This window comes from Diospyros lotus, chromosome 13 (genome assembly GCF_014633365.1).
Source record: "Diospyros lotus cultivar Yz01 chromosome 13, ASM1463336v1, whole genome shotgun sequence".
Lineage (NCBI taxonomy): Eukaryota > Viridiplantae > Streptophyta > Magnoliopsida > Ericales > Ebenaceae > Diospyros > Diospyros lotus.
In genome coordinates, this window is record NC_068350.1 from 25,736,483 (window position 1) to 25,750,975 (window position 14,493).

The following is a 14,493-nucleotide window of genomic DNA, read 5'->3' on the forward strand; positions in this document are numbered from 1 at the left end:
GGAGCAAGTGAAAATCTGTGAACAGTAACCGTCAAAATCGTTTTTTTATCAAATCAGCTCCTATTTTGCCTCAAAGACCACTCTAAATGCAAGAAAACATCAAGGGATGCATAAAGACATGAAAGAACATCAAGTAAGGATGAGAAAGGAAGAGGATAGCACCGGTATCTCGAGCTCAATCCTTAAATAATGCTATCTGTTATGGGGATGGTCAAAACAGCTGTTGAATGGGAAAGCTGCTGTGGGTGATCTCCTCTTGGTTGCAGCTGCAGGGTTGTCTATCTGCCAAACGAAAAGAAGGTTAGTGGGAACGTTAAAAGGAATGCTAGAAGATAAAATAAGAGGAATGCTAAAAGGGAAAATAAAAGGAATGTCCTCTTGGTCAGGTGATCTGCTGTCAGAGGCAGAAAAGTGGGATTCAGCTTTCTAAAAATGGTTATGCTCTCCTGATCTGCTGCAGGCTTGTCTACTTGCTATGTGAGCTTGCTTTTCAGCGCCTATCAGAGCACATGAAGATCAGAGAAGGACACAAGGTGTGCTACTAAAAATCAAAGAAGGACTGCAGGTGTTTTTTGCTTTTTCAGTTGCTGCAGGGCTGCAGGGTTGCAGGGTTGCTTTTCCAAAAGATCAGGTCGTGCAGCCCTCTCCAACAGCCACTTCTTGGTTCAAAAATGATTCCAGAAACGAGAAAACATAAAAGGGAAATACACACAAACAAAAAGAAGATTGAAAAGGCAAATAAGGCTTTTCTGTTCCTGCTTGCTATCAGTTTATCTCAAGAACAGAATAGCTTTTCACCAAGAACACAAAACTGATAACCTTATCAACAACTGATACCCTTTTCACCAAGAACACAAAACTGATAAAACACTCAAACGAGAAAACAAAACAAACAGAAAATAGGGTCGGTCCAACCTATATACCTTGGCTTGCTAGATGTTTTGATATCCGGATAACAAACTCAAAGCATCCCCAACAACCGTCCAAGGATTAGAATGATTGGAACAACAAAATGAATACAGAAATCTCTTGTAAACAAAATGCAGCCATTCACTCTCTATTCAACCTATCCGGACCTATGCAAGAACAACCGTTCAAGCACATAATATTCATTTCCTAGATGTTATACCAACCGGCTATAATATTCTGCTCTCTTAAGCATTTGACAGAAAATGAAACCATGCAAATTCACACAAACCTGCCATGAACTCCATGCATTCACAAATCTGCCCAAACTAAACCAAATAGAAATGAATAAGAAACAAACAACAAACCAGATTCTTGTAGCTCATCCGGGACTCAAATTCCACATGGATTCAAGACACACAACCGGTTACAAATGCTCTAGCCTATCATTACAGCAAGGAAAACAAAATGGAACAAAAGATGTAGAAAACAGAAAAATGCTACAACAACAAAAACGGGCAGAATCCTCTCTATTTTCTCCTCTCTCTCTATCTCATGATATTCTGGAAATTAATGCTAAGAGGCGTTAAATACATGGCTAAGAAAGGAAAGGCTAGGGAGGCTAGGGTTGGGCCTAGCCCAATAGAAAACAAGTGAGCCCAAAACAGCACAATGAGTAGCCCAAGTCTGCTCCTTGAAAGTAGGCCCAAGCTCCTTTAGTTGGGCCACTTCTCTAGCCCATCCAAAATTCCCTAAAGCCTGGATCCATAGAGTAGAGGTAAGATAGAAAATAGTGTAAGGACAATTTGAAGCATAATAAAATAGAAACAATGAAATATCAGCAAAAATTACTTCAAATGGCCTAATAAGAATGAGGTGAAATGCCAAAATATGGTATAAATATGCATGCTATCAATACTCCTATCAATAACATAAATATTAAGCGACTTAAATCAGGTGATTTAAATAGCACTTATTTATGGCATTGTCGTATTAACCATATAAATGAGACTTGCATATCCAACTTGCATAAAGATGGATAAATTAGCACATTTGATTATGAATCATATGGTGCTTACGAATCTTGTTTACTCGGCAAGATGACTAAGTCTCTTTTTAAAGTAAATGGAGGCTACATAAGTGCTAGGGTTTGTGCACATTGATGTGTGTGGACCCATGTCCACCCAAGCTAGAGGTGGATATGTCTACTTCATAACCTTTACTGATGATAGATCATGTTTTGGTTATGTGTATCTTATGAGACATAAATCTGAGGCTTTTGAAAAGTTCAAAGAATTCAGATTTGAAGTAGAGAAACAAACTGAGAAAAGTATCAAAGTACTTCGATCAGATTGAGGTGGTGAATACCTGAATAGTGAGTTTCTAGATCATCTGAAGCAGAATGGGATTCTCTCACAATGGACTCCACCAGGAACACCAGAGATGAATGGTGTGTTTGAAAGGAGGGATAAGACCTTGTTAGACATGGTCTAGTCCATGATGAGTCGCACTGAACTCCCTATTTTATTTTGGGAATACGCACTCCTCACCACGATCTTTGTTTTGAATAGGGTTCCAAGTAAGTCAGTTACTCAGACTCCATATGAGATATGGAAATGAACGAAGCTAAATCTATCTTTCCTTAAGATTTAGGGTTGTGAAGCTTATGTCAAGCGTGTTGACAATAATAAGTTAAAACCCAAATCAATGAGATGTTTGTTTGTTGGATATCCAAATGGATATTACTTTTACCACCCATATGAACAAAAGGTGTTTTGTTGCCAAGCATGTGGTATTCCTTGAGAAGGAATTCTTAGATGCTGTAGCTAGTAGGAGGAATGTTAAGCTCGAATAAGATTCGAGGCAAATCACAAACAAATACACCCCTCCAAGAACCCGAGAAAGATCAAACACAAGAACTTGTGTCAACTCCCCAACCTTCTACACAAGAACCTCGTAGGTCGATGAGGGTTCGTCGCGAACAAGAGAGATATGGATTTCTCATCTCGGCACATGCAAATGTGCTTCTAGTTGAGAACGATGAGACTACTACCTATGATGAGGCAATGTCTGACATTGACTCTAGGTTATGGCAGATGGATGACAAAACAACTTTCCTGAAAGGAAACCTGGTCCAGGATGTGTATAAGACACAGTCTAACGGTTTTGTTACTCATAAACATGCAAATAAGATTTACAACTTGCAAAGGTCGATTTATGGACTAAGGCAAGCATCCCAGAGTAAGAATCAATGTTCTGATGAAAAGATCAAAAAGTTTAATTTTCCACAAAAGGGAAGTTGATCCTTGTGTTTACAAGAAGGTTAGTGAGAGCGTGGTGGTCCTTTTAGTCCTATATGTGGACAATATATTGCTCATAGGAATGATGTTCCCATGATGCAATTAGTTAAAATATGGCTTTCAAAATATTTTCTCCATGAAGGATTTGGGAGAAGCAGCCTATATTCTGGGAATAAGGATATATAGAGATAGATCCAGGAAGTTGCTAGCACTCTCCCATAGTGCGTACATTAACAGGGTGTTAAAGAGGTTTAGCATGGAAGATTCTAGGAGGAGAAGTCTTCCCATGTCACATGGAATACATCTCTCCAAGGTTATGTGTTTGAAGACACAAGATGAGAGAGATAGGATGAGTTGAGCACAATATTCCTTGGCTATTGGCTCGATCATGTATGCCATGTTATGTACGAGGCCTAATATCGCATATACTTTGAGTATATGTAGTAGATATCAAGTTGATCCAAGAGAGAAACACTGGATTGTTGTGAAAAATATTCTTAAGTACTTGTAAAGCACTAAAGAGATGTTTTTGCCATATGGAGAATGAGAGCATACCATAAAGGGGTTCATGGATGCCAGTTTCCAATTCGACCATGATGATTTTAAATCACGTATAGTCGAAATTCATATTCTGCCTATATGGCTGGGCCATGAGTTGGAAGAGTTCCAACAGGAGATAGTGGCAGATTCAATAATTGAAGTCGAATACATAACAACCTTCGAAGCAGCTAAGGAGGTTGTATGGATCCGTAAGCTCATCGATGAACTTAAAGTGGTGTCCAACATTGTTGATCCAATAACAGTTATTGGGACAACAATGGAGCCATCGCATAAGCGAAGGAACCATGGTCTCATCAACGGACCAAATTTGTATTGTGGCATCTCCATATGATAATGGAGATTATCAGACGAGGTGACATATATAGAGAAAGTGTCGACGAATGACAACGTCGTAGATCCCTTGACTAAAGCTCTGTCCCAAGAGATGTTGGAAATGTATGCCCTAAAGACACGTTTTGTTTAATTTATGGTAATGATGTTCCTTTTATTCAGTTTATGGCACATATATTATTTGCATTTAATTGTTGGAAAGGTGTCCATGCTATTAAGTAAGTGATTCATGTGATGGGTCGTTCTTCACAGTTAGGCATGAATCATGGGTACTTAATAAGCAAGAAAATATAACTCTTGATCTTTTGATAGAACTGGACATTCTATCATGATAAGATCATTGTGCAATAGATCCTAATGGAGGATGGCTTGCCTTAGCCAGTAAACAGTCCGTTTACTCTAATTGTACAAGCGCATTTGGAATGCGTAGAGTGGACCTGTGATAGAAGCTAATGACAAAGTACTAATTATCATGGAGCTAGTCTATCACTGCTACTACGTGGACGAGTACTCTAATACTTGAGTATTAGTTGGTGGTCTGGTGAACCTAGAGCTATATTCTTAGATTCATTGTAGGTGAGGTCTATCAAAGATCAATATCCTTTTGAGTTGGGAGTATGGTTTCTAATTAGCTAAGACAGACTAATACAAGATAGTTTCTGTGATTCACCCCCTTGTGATTGTCCAAGAATAATCGAATAATCCAGGGCCCTGGGAACGTGACTTATGAGTGTGTGCTTCTGGGTAGCTCCCAATGATAAGCAAGTACATTCGAGTAGTCACGGATTATTGGACTAGTGATCTAAGGATGGTAGAAGTCATTTAGAAAGGTGTTAGTACATTATTCCTTTCTGAATGATGGGTGTTACACAGAGGGGTATTTTCGTCATTACACTAGTAGGTCAAAGACATGGCATATGCAAAATTATTCGTGGGGTCAGTGTTACCATATGGTGATAGTTGGAACACTTAGAATGACAAAATATAGCTACTAGGTAGCAGGGATATTTTGGTCATTTTAGTAGCCGTGAATAATTTGTCTTTTGGTCCCCGGGGTAGCTCGATGTAACTCATGTATTTTTAATACATTTGGCTTGTTGGATGAATTACATTAAGAGAGAATTATTTTATTTAGAATGGTCCATTGGGCTAAAATAAAATAATAGTTCATAAGGGTTTTAATTAATTAATTGGGCTAACCCAATTAGGAAATTAATTAAAAGATTTGGCCCATTAGGGTTTGGCCCACTAGGGTTTTAACCCTAGGGTTCTCCCTATATATATCTCTCTTTAGTTGTTTTTTAATCCAAGTCGTTTTTCATTCTTCTTCACCGAAGAGAGGCCACGAGTTCGAGTCATACTCCGGAAGATCGAAAGGGGGCGTTTGTGTTCTGATGCGACGGAGCCGAAGGCTAGCAGGGCAGCCGTCGTCTCCTCCACACGAAGAAGCACCCATCGCTCCATTCCGTCCGGTAATCCGCCGAAAAAGTAAGTCTCCTAGACTCTAACCAATACGAGGATCGTTTTATTTTTAAAACGCTTCCGTTGCATGCTTTTGATCCTCGTTCATGATCCTTCAAGAGAAACATGAAAGTCATGTTCAATCATCAGGTATAAGATACATGAGTGATTGGCTCTAGTGCGAGTGGGAGATTGTTAGTGTAGGTGCCCTAAACCCAATCAGATTGGGCATGTTATACACTAACAATTGTAATCATGTTTATTATTTGAATAAGGAGTTGTTCAAATTCACAAGAAGTCATTCTATTAGTTTCTTGTTATTATTGTAATAACCAAATGAAATTAGATAGAAGTCCATATGATGTATACTGTGATTAATCTGTAAAGATGTGAGATGATGCATCACAGTTTCTAGACATCATTAAACGTCCCAAGTCGTAGCAATGTCAAGAATGGACATTGACAATTGCGGTAAGACTTGTATGTGCTATGTTTTTGCTATGTGATAGCAACGAGGGTCTCACACCCATAGGCATGGGGATGCCTAGACGAGTACATAGGTGACCAATGTTAGAGAATGTGTCACTGGACATGACTCGCCATGAGAATCCATTTTGGTTATATGTTGATGGAATTCTCATACAAGATGGGTGTAACTAATCCTTGGACCTGAGGTTGTCACCGTCATCTCATAAGAAGACCGATATGCTTTAACATCGTTGGGCATATCGTGAGGCTTATGGAGATGGGTGCATAACCAAGATGGGACTCGTCTATCCCTTGATAGAGGATGATGTATCTAAGGCGCATTCGGTGGATATTCACTTTAAATCCATGGCCATGGTGAAAGAGATCAATAAGGAGTTATTGATTTACTTTCTAATTAAGTGAAGATATCCGGAAGATCGAAGAAAACTCATGTGACCGTTATCACGCAACACATCGCCATACTTGAGATCACATAAGATACATTGACGAGAGGATTGAATTACACGGTAACCATGCTTGTGAAAGGTTATTTGCGGATTATGAATCCTTCTGAATAATTGGGTAGGCATGATGCCTTGCTAGAGGCCAATCTTGTCTTATGTATTTGTACAGACACATTGCCAACATATTCGGAAGCGTAATGAGTCATACGCAATAGGCACGGTCCCTGGCTTAAACTAGGAGAGTGGACGTATGGTTAAGTGGGACACTTCGGCAAGAAGTTTTGTCGTCGTAGGTTCTCACGGAAAAAGAACAAATATACGAAATGACGTCAATATGACAAGGAGTCGTCATAATGGAAAGAGTTTCCTAAAAATGGCAATTGATTAAATTAGGAAGGAGTTTCTAATTTAATAATTTTCTATTTGTTGGAGTGGCAAATAGGAAATAAAATATATTTGAGCTTAAGTTAATATTTGGACTAAATTGGATTTGGGTCAAATATTAAATTAAATATTATATTTGGACTAAATTAGATTTGGTCCAAATATTAAATATTAAATATTATATTTGGACCAAATTTGATTTGGACCAAATATTAAATATTATGTTTGGGCTTAAATTAGATTTGGGCCAAAATATTTTATTTAAACCTATAAAAGGATTTGGGCCATTTAATTATATTTCTAGTTGGACTAGAATAAGCCCACTTAATATTCTAATTAAATTAGAATTAATGGGCTAGCCCAATCCATTAGGGTTTTAGAAACCCTAGGATATTTCACTATAAATATCCCTTTATGGGTTGCCCAAAATTAGAGGGTTTTTGGTGTCGTTTTTCAAGAATTGAAAAACGTATTGCTGTTCACTCTTCCCGTTTCTTTTTGGCATCGATTTGAAACGTGGGCGTTCTTTTACCGTCCATACTCAAGCCGCTAAAAGGAGAAGGAGCTAGCACTCCTATTCCGCTCTCTTTGCCAACGGACGCGTGCCGCGTATCACGAATTAGAGGCTGGACGCTTGGATGGCTCAAATCCGCGAACGACTCGATAATCTAAAGGTTAGATTTATTTATTTGTTTGTGAATGATTTGATTTCGACGTTGATCCAATCGCCGAGATCGGGGTAAGGTTCAAAATTTTTGAACTACGCTGCATGCCCCGTAGCGATCTTGCTTTACTTTCAGAGTGTTTACCATCTGAAAAGAAAGACAATATCTCATTCCATAGAATTTTCTAAAAAAAAAAATTTAGTTTTTAATGTTCCTAATTCCGACATTTAACAGTACTTAAGGCAACAAGACAACAAAACACACAACCGACACACTATTAAATAAAAATCGTTTGAGGCTTCTTCTATGAACTGGTTGGTTTCCAGATCCAAGCATCGTCGTCCATTGCCTCGTCTCCAGACTCGACTTCTGGTCTATTGGGATCATCAAGTATAGTCGCCCCTTCCTCCTCATCATTAGAGTTAAAGTTGTCGATGCCCATCTCGTTGGCTAGTGCTGCCTCGTCGACGTCCCATTCCCCATCTTCATCTTCATCTTCCATTTTACCCTCCTCGTAAATGAGGGCGACGTTATCACGAAGTTGCTAACAGAAGAGGTATAAGGACACATGATTTCCTTCTTGGCGGATCCCTTCAGCTAAGGATCTCCAATCACCTTCCAAGTATCAGGAATTCCATTTGGCCATGTATCAAGCTTGGTCATGCATAGCTACTGCGCAGTATGTCCCATAAGATGTCCTCGAGGACATTTAAGTGGCCTAAGATGCCTTTTACCACCGGTTCACTATCGGCCCAACAACTATTCCAGTGAGTCACCCAAAACTACTCGAGATAATGTCCTGCCATTCTGGCATTTCAACAATTATTTGGATTTCTAGGTTCTCCTAAACCTCGAGTTCATAAGTTCCTAATGATCATTCCTAGGTTTTCATATAATTTCGCTCTGATACCAACTGTAACACCCCACTTTCTCGGGTATGTTATAACTTGGGAATCTTGGAAAATTCTTTTATATATATATATATCTCAACATTATATAACTCCCAAAATTTCCACCTATCTACCTAGCATGGAAAAACATTATACACCAAATAAGCTAGACTAGGCATTCATAAATAGCAGAAGCAAGGATCGAACCTAACATCTCAACATTGATCATAAATTACTTCTTACACCATGGACTTTCAAAACATTCAAAGTTCAAGTAGTAGAAATTTAAATACATCACTTTCATAATAAAATACATTATGCACTTAACAAGTGCTGTCACATGCATCTTCCACATCTGCATCTGTCGCAACAACATTTAGAACGTTTGAATATTCCAGGGGAAAAGCCCAAGTTAGATGATGAATCATCTAAGTAAGGGAATAAACAACATATCTCGTGCATGGATGCCATTATGAAAAATGTCTTATTCCTTATCTTAGTTTAAGTCGACCTCACCCAACTATTGCTCCCCATTTTTACAGCCTCCTTACCAGGCCAAGGTGTATGGGTGCATCCTTGGTAGAGCAGTGGTGCCAGTCCATAATCCCAAACCCTCATGCGATGCATGATCAATAATACTATCATGAACACATTTCATCATCAATACATGTAAATGCAATCTACATGACATATTGACATCAATACATGACAACAAGTTAAAACCATTTACATTAAATTTGAGTTTGGTAATTAAATTTAGTTGAGAAGTACCCCTTACCTTTTACAAAGTTTGAAAAAATCTCAAAAAACGTGTACCACCTCGGTTTTCATGCCAAATCTCAAAAATAATACCAACTACTTCACCTCAAGTTCCAAATCACCCTATCCAAGATATTTATTTAAATAATCATCAAAACCTATTTTTTCATAATTTTCTTGCCTATTTTTTTTCTATTTTTCTCCAATTTTCTTCTCTAGTATTTCAAAACAAATGACTAGATCAATATTTTTCCAAATATTTTTACATGAAAATTCCTAAAATTAAATTTGGAAAATATAAAAAAAATTGAAAAAACCTGATTAGCCACGCGCCCGCAGGCTCTAGGGCGAGTGGCTACGCGTGAGCTTCACACGCCAATTGTCTTCCCCAGCACCGGCGATGAATCCGATCACATGACCTTAATGCCCTCCTCAAGTCGATCACGAGGGTATGCCTCGATGCTTGAAATGAGGTCTGGAGGAGCCCCGACTGGCTGGTTACAGGTTCAGTCAAACCGTCCACCTCTCTTTCTTGGCGAAGCCTCGAAACCCCCTCAAATGGCTACCAAAATGCCTCAAATTCATTCAAAAATGGGGTCTATTTGAAGCTCAAGGGAAACAAAAGCACCTTATTTTTATCCCTTAATTTGTTCAAAAATGGGGTCCATTTGAAACTCGAAACTTGCAAAACCCTCGGCCACTACATCCTCTATTTATACTCAAATTCGACCCACAAAACGACTGATTTCGCACAACCCAAAGCCACTAGTGTCTTCCTATGCCCTAGATCTATCCAAAATGCATTGAAAGTTGCCCCCAAAGCTGATTTACAGTGGGGAAATTTTCAGCCATCTTTGGTCAAATTTTGTCCATTTTAATTATCTTTGTCGACCATAGATCGCTCTAGGCCAAGCTCCAGGGTCCCTTGGACCTTTACCTCGAGTTTCCCATGGCCAAAAGCAGCGTTGGAGTGGATGGCCGAAAGCTTGGTCGACCATGGCTGCTAAGCTTTTTTCCAAAATTACACTTTCACCACCCCTTAAATTTTTGAAATGCCATTTCGACCCTTTTCACAAAGCCCCTGAGTTTTCCAAAACTTCTGTTAAGACCCTCACGATCTAAACTTCTTATTTAAACCCCCGGAGTTTCAAAAAAATGTAATTTCGACCCCCCTCAGAAATTTTCAAAAATTACACTTAGGCTCGAATCTTCATTTTGGCTGTAAACCCTTTTTGTTTCATTTTGAAAACACAGAAGGGTTATTCCTTAAGTAATATTTGCCTTCTGTAAAGGTTTCGTTGACTTTTTGAAAACCTCTTGCGATAATTCAATTTTTCCAATCTGATTTGAAGCTGTACTGAAAATCGTTTCAAATTTGACTTCTCTAGGCACTAAAAATCTTATTTTAATATTCTTGCTATGGATATTACTTTCCTTTAAAACATGCACGTCCCGAGGTACTCCCTTCTATCTATTCGGGTATTCAGTAACCTTAAATTGTCTCCTAGATTCCATTATCGCCACCAAAATATGCAATATTTCAAAAAATAATTATATATTTATTCAAATTTGATTCGGGACATTACGCAATTGTTCAAAGAAATGGAAATAGAATAGCAAGTTTTTTTTTTTTTTTGTGGTTTTCTAAGGAATGTTACCAAAATTTTGAAATAAAGAGATGTTTATGAATAGTGTGTTTGTGTGTGACCATTGGTGAAGAGCTACAGTGGAAAATTCTATGAAAAGACACAACATACCTAGTAGGCATTGTTCGTGTAATGGTATGAATTGGAATGTTTAAACAAAGGAATTAGGGATAATGTGAAATTAAGGTAATAAGGTCATTTCAATTGCAAGTTATTTTGCAAGTATCGGTGATTTGGTTAGTCAAATAGAAAAATTTTGGGGACGAAATTTCTTAAGGGGGAGAGAGTAACACCCAAAAACTTTGGGTTGTTTTAGGAATAGTTAATTTGAGAAAAATATGAGTTTCGTGGAGGATTAACATCTAAATAGTCAGAACAATTGACCAAATCGACTACAGGGTATGCCTTGGGACTTAAATACCTATGAAAAAGGATACAGAGTTGACGACCATCTTGAGGAATAATTTTTAGCATCGAAAGAAATTAGATTAGAGACAATCTTCAATATAACTTCGGTTCAGGATGAAAAATTGAATTGTCGTAAGGGACTTTCGAGAGGTAAATAAAACCTTTATAGGAGTAAAATCATGCATAAAGAACAACCCTTAAGTGGTTTCGGCAAGAAACGAAAGGGATTTATGGTCAAAATGTACGAAAAGATTTTTTTTTTTTTTTTGAATTTTTAGAGGAAAAATGAAAAGTTTAGAACTTATGGGTCATTATGGAAGTTTTGGAAACTCAAGGGGTTGCTCAGAAGGGTGCCAAATGTAATTTCAAAAGTTGAGGGGGTTGTAGTGTAATTTTTCAAACTTAGGTATAGCCATGGCCAACCAAGCTGTCGGCCATGCCCATCACCAATTTTGGTCATGGGAGACTCGAGGAAGTGGGTTGAGGGGCCTCAAAGCCAGGCCTAGGCCACCATGGCTGGTCCTTAGCCGAGAATTGGCCATGTCAACAACCGACTGAGTAGAAATTTTTGGCTGTTTCTTAGTCAAAAAATCGAGGATGTTGGAAGCCGGATTTTGGGGCTTAAACAAGGGAAATGGGTCAACCTTGGGTAAGCAAAAGCATTATAAACCTTAGATTAGACAGCCATGAAAGATTTGAGGCTCGATTTTGGTTATAAATAAAGGTTCAAAAGGTCGAGGTTTTTCAGAGATTCAAGCTCAAATTACTCTCATTTTGGGTTGAATTGAGGGCTAGGGATAAGGGACTTTTTCTCTTGAGTTGGTGAGGATCATTTTTGCAAAATTTGGAGGCATTTCATGTAGTTTTGATAAGGTTTCGAAGGGTCGTCAGAAAATAAGGTGGTTGCCTTGGCCGAAAGTTTAAACGGTCGGTTAGGCCATCTCTGGTGCTTGTTTCAAGCATCCAAGAACATCATCATGATCGAATCAGAGTGTAGAGCAAACTAGGAGCAAAAACTAACATCGCTGGTGTATCAAAGCCGGAGAAGACGACCAGTGCGTGAGGTGCACGCGCCAGTCGTGCAGGGCGTGTAGCTAATAGCTATTTTTTTATTTTTTTAAAAATTCGTAAAAAATTATTTTATGAATTGTTGTGGAAAAATAATTGAGAAAATATTTAAGGAGGAATTTATTTTGGAATATTAAAGAGAAAAATAGGAATAAAATAAAGAAAATAGGAAGAAATTATGAAAAAAATGGGTATTGATGTTTACTTGAATAAACATGATGGACAGGGTGCTTTGGGGGCTCAAGATTGAGTGATTGAGCGATTTTTGAGACTTGGAATGAAAACTAAGGGAGTGCACGCTTTCTGAGAAAATCTGTATTTTTGTTTGAGGTGAGTGGTTTTACCCCAAAGGTTTATTCGATGCATGTTATTCTTAAAAGTTGCTTAGTATTATGTAATTTGCAAACATATCTTCATATTTGTACATATACTATTGCATCGATAAACTTGACTTTTCACATGGCATGATATTGTTGGCATATTGATAATTGTGCATGGGATGGGATGTCGGCCTGATAGTGTAGCCGTAATTCCCTATGGGTATTGCCAGAACGACGTATAGGAGTATTCCGTTGCCTTGCGTGTAAGATGGGACTACTGCCTAGGGTTTCGTGCTAGGCTGGTTTGCCAGGAAAGTTACACTATGGCATCTGTTTATGTGAGTCTATGCATTATACATACATGTTATTTTAACCTTCTCTTAGAAGATTCATCTTCTAATGTTGGACATTTGTCCCTGGAATATTCCACGTTCCTGGTGAGATGAGCGATTGGAAAGGCAATGGAGTGATCGAGGCATGAGTATGATGGAAGTTTTTGTTTTTTTTGTGGGGGTCCTATGCCAAGGCTAGGACCAGTATTTTAGCTAGTTTTGTTATTTGGTTTTAAACGGTTATTATAATATTATGTTGGACAAAGTGATGTGAACGTATTAATCTATTATGTATTAAATTACGAGATCATTAAGTTCTGATTCTACTTCTGTTTATGATTAAATTTATCGTTCCCTAGTTCTATTTTGGGAATGTTATTCTTATATGATTATGTTGAGGATTTTAGTATGATTCGAGTATGTATGAAAACAAAAATCCTAGCATAAATTTTAATGCCCTAGAGAGGTGGGGCATTATAATAATCCCCTTATGAGAAGTCTAAGGACTAAAAATTATCATTTTAATATCCTTATCATAGAGGTCAATTGTCACATATTCTTAACACTTAAGAATAAGACCTCCAACAAGAAATCTAGGAACTCATTCATATTAATGATTGGAGAGGTATGAAAGAAGATATGACCTTAAAATACGAAAACATTTTTTATTACATGTTACAAGAATTACATTATTAGTGCCATAATTATAATTGCTAGAAGCCATCTAAATCTAGTATTAGGGCACCAGCACTAACAGATGAATCACTCACTGAGATGTTTCATATCTCACATCGGTATATTCTGTAATACCCCATATTACATGGTATTGAAAATAAATAATTTTTGATTATTTTGAAAGGATCTCGGGTGGTCCGGGAAGCCCACTAGTCGATTTTGAGAAATTAATTAATGAAAATTGTCGAATTGACTGTAGGGAATGCCCCGGGACTTGGATGTCCAGGGAAGAGGGCAAGAGATTGGTAAGTGTCCTGAGATGAGGTTAATAACGCTAGAAGCAATCTAACTGGGAATAATTTTTGGAATAATTTCGGTATAAGTCTGAATAAGTCCAGTACCGAATGGTTGTAGGGGACTTCCGGGAAGCTGAGGGGACCCTAGGGGAGGTCTGATTTTGCAATTAAGGCAACTTTGAAGTGTTTTCGAGTGGAATAAAGGTCCCATGCAAGCCCAGGGACGAGGTCAGTATTCCCGAGTAGCGGTCGGTTATTAATTTTTGATAAATCGAGATTTGGTGAAGCTTGGTGGTATAATTTAAAGTCTTAGGAGGGTCCAAGAGCAATTATAGAAAATTCCCAAGTGCAATTAATATATTCTTAAATGGAATATGGAGAAATGGGGGGCATTAATATGCAATTTATATATGTATATATATATATACATATACGGAGGGCTGTGAGTGGCGGCCATTTCAATTTTCAAACTTGGAAATAAAAAAAAAAATAGAGAAGAGAGAGGCAGAGCTAGGCTACGGCATTGCGAGAGAGATGAAGCGAGATCGTGAGGGAGAGAT